Source organism: Hylobates moloch, unplaced genomic scaffold (assembly GCF_009828535.3).
Source record: "Hylobates moloch isolate HMO894 unplaced genomic scaffold, HMol_V3 SCAFFOLD_9560, whole genome shotgun sequence".
In the NCBI taxonomy this organism is placed as follows: domain Eukaryota; kingdom Metazoa; phylum Chordata; class Mammalia; order Primates; family Hylobatidae; genus Hylobates; species Hylobates moloch.
Genome location: NW_026661835.1, coordinates 467 through 2,596, shown reverse-complemented (window position 1 = coordinate 2,596; position 2,130 = coordinate 467). Strand labels below are relative to the sequence as shown.

Sequence of the window (2,130 nt, the reverse complement as noted above, 5' to 3'; positions counted from 1 at the left end):
GTCAGCACTGGGGAGCGTTTGGACTCCATTCTTGGCTTTCTTCTTTTCCTGGGGCTCCCAACCCGCTCCTTCGCAGCTCCCCTTCTCAAGGAGCCCAAGCCCTGCCCACATGTGAGGGCCTGCTCCCTGGAGGCCTCCTCTAACTCCCCAGCCCACAGGGATGGACCCGGGACCCCCACATCTTAGACTCCATGGGGGACTTGCCCAAAGAGCACCTGGGGGAAGGTCAGTGTGACCTTTGTCCCTCCCTTTTGGATAGACACAGCCACCCTTTCTCCCCACCCCAGCAGCAGGGCTGTTGCTCAGTGACCCTGAGGTTGGTGATGCAGAAAAGCAGAGGTGGGTGTCACTCTTCATTGCCGGGTCCACACTGTGGGTGCTGGGGCCCCTCCCACTGAGGGAAGGCTGAGCCTCTAGCCGGGGCTGGCCACCTGGCCACCTATGAGTCCATTCTCCTTCTGTCCCCTTCATCTCAGGCTGAGCATTTGCACTGGATCTCTGGGGGCCTGTAAGTCCTCCTCGACCTTCATCGCCCACTATCATGTGCTTGAGAGCATCACAAGTCAGTAGCAATGAGCCAGGTGGGTGGTGGGTCACCTGGCGCAGCAGGCCTGGGGCTCAGGTCCCAGCCCAGCAGCTGTGGAGTCCCAGGTGGAGGCACGGGTGGTGGCCCCGGCCGCACCACCCTCAGGCTCAAGGTCCAGGCCCTCCTAGATGGTGGGGAATGAGGTGCGCTGGCTCAGCCGCAGGTGCAGGCCGACCAGCAGGGGCTGGGGCAGGGAAGCCACATCCACGTTATTGCCCAGGTCCACTCAGGCCAGTGCAGGGAACGTGGTGGTGTCCTTGATGGCATCAGTGAGCTCGCGAGCAGCAGCCTGCGTAGCCAGTTGCCATTGAGCAGGAGCTGGGTGAGGCGGGGCAGTGCCCACAGGCTGGGCAGCAGCAGGTCCAGCAGCTCATCACTCAGGCCCACGAAGCTCAGGTCCAGCACCGCCAGCACAGCACCATGGCTGCTCAGGCAGCGTGTGATGTGTTGCACGTCCTGTGTCGACAGCGGGATGCCTGAGAGGTCCACAGTCTCCCCTGCCAGCAGAGTCTTCTGGAGGCTGCTCTTGAGGCTACAGGAGGGTGGCAGGTGGGGATGGACTAGGCAACCAGGCAGTCCCCCCACCGACCACAGACAGTGACCTGTCGGGAACAGCCCAGGCCTACAGTCCGGCAAAGCCAGATTCAAACTGTCTCTCGTGTTTTTTTGAGACAAAGATTCGCTTTTGTTGCCCAGGCTGGAGTGCAGTGGCACAATCTCAGCTCGCCACAACCTCTGCCTCCCGGATTCAAGTGATTCTCCTGCTTCAGCTTCCCAAGTAGCTGGGATTATAGACATGTGCCACCACGCCTGGCTAATTTTGTATTTTTAGTAGAGACAGGGTTTCTTCATGTTTGTCAGGCTGGTCTCGAACTCCTGACCTCAGGTGACCTGACCGCCTCAGCTTCCCAAAGTGGTGGGATTACAGGCGTAAGCCACCATGCCTGGCCCAAACTGTCACTTTCTAAGTGGGTGGCCATGGGCAATGCTCAGAGCCTCAGTTTCCCCTTTGGTGAAAATGGGATGTAGTTGTTTTGAGGATTAAATACACACACAGTAAGGCTCTATCTTCATGAACTATTATTTGAAATCTCACTGTGTGCCCAGCATCCCACACCTGTTTTATTGACATCTCACTTATTTTTCAGATAGGTGAAGTAACTCTTCCATGGCCACACACCACTAAGCAGGGAACCAGGTCCCCAAACTGAGATGCTCTGACTCTTGAGCCCACATGTTTTTTCCCTGTGCCCCTTCTGAGTTCCATTCTTTTAGGGTAGGGAGCAATTCTCCTACAAAAGGACAGCTATTAGGCTGTACAGGGCACCGGGGATAGAGAGGGATAGGCCCAGGGTAGTGAGAGGGGAGGTCCTGGGTGTGCAGGCTGGGGAAATGCCCTGCGGGAGGGCTCCCTGTGTTTTCTCAGTTAGAAGGGAAGTTCAGAGACTGAGAAGGACCCCCCTCCACCAACCCTCTAGGTCTCTCCCCGGTTATCTAAACAGAGCTCACTAGGCAGACAGGCCTTTTGGGGGACTGACAGCAGT

At 57.5% G+C, this 2,130-nt stretch overlaps 1 pseudogene; it reads right to left on the bottom strand.

Annotated features, from left to right (window-relative positions):
* Window positions 1–66: 66 nt before the first annotated feature.
* On the bottom strand, window positions 67–2,118 carry LOC116465746 (leucine-rich repeat-containing protein 75B-like; annotated as a pseudogene).
* Window positions 2,119–2,130: the final 12 nt, after the last annotated feature.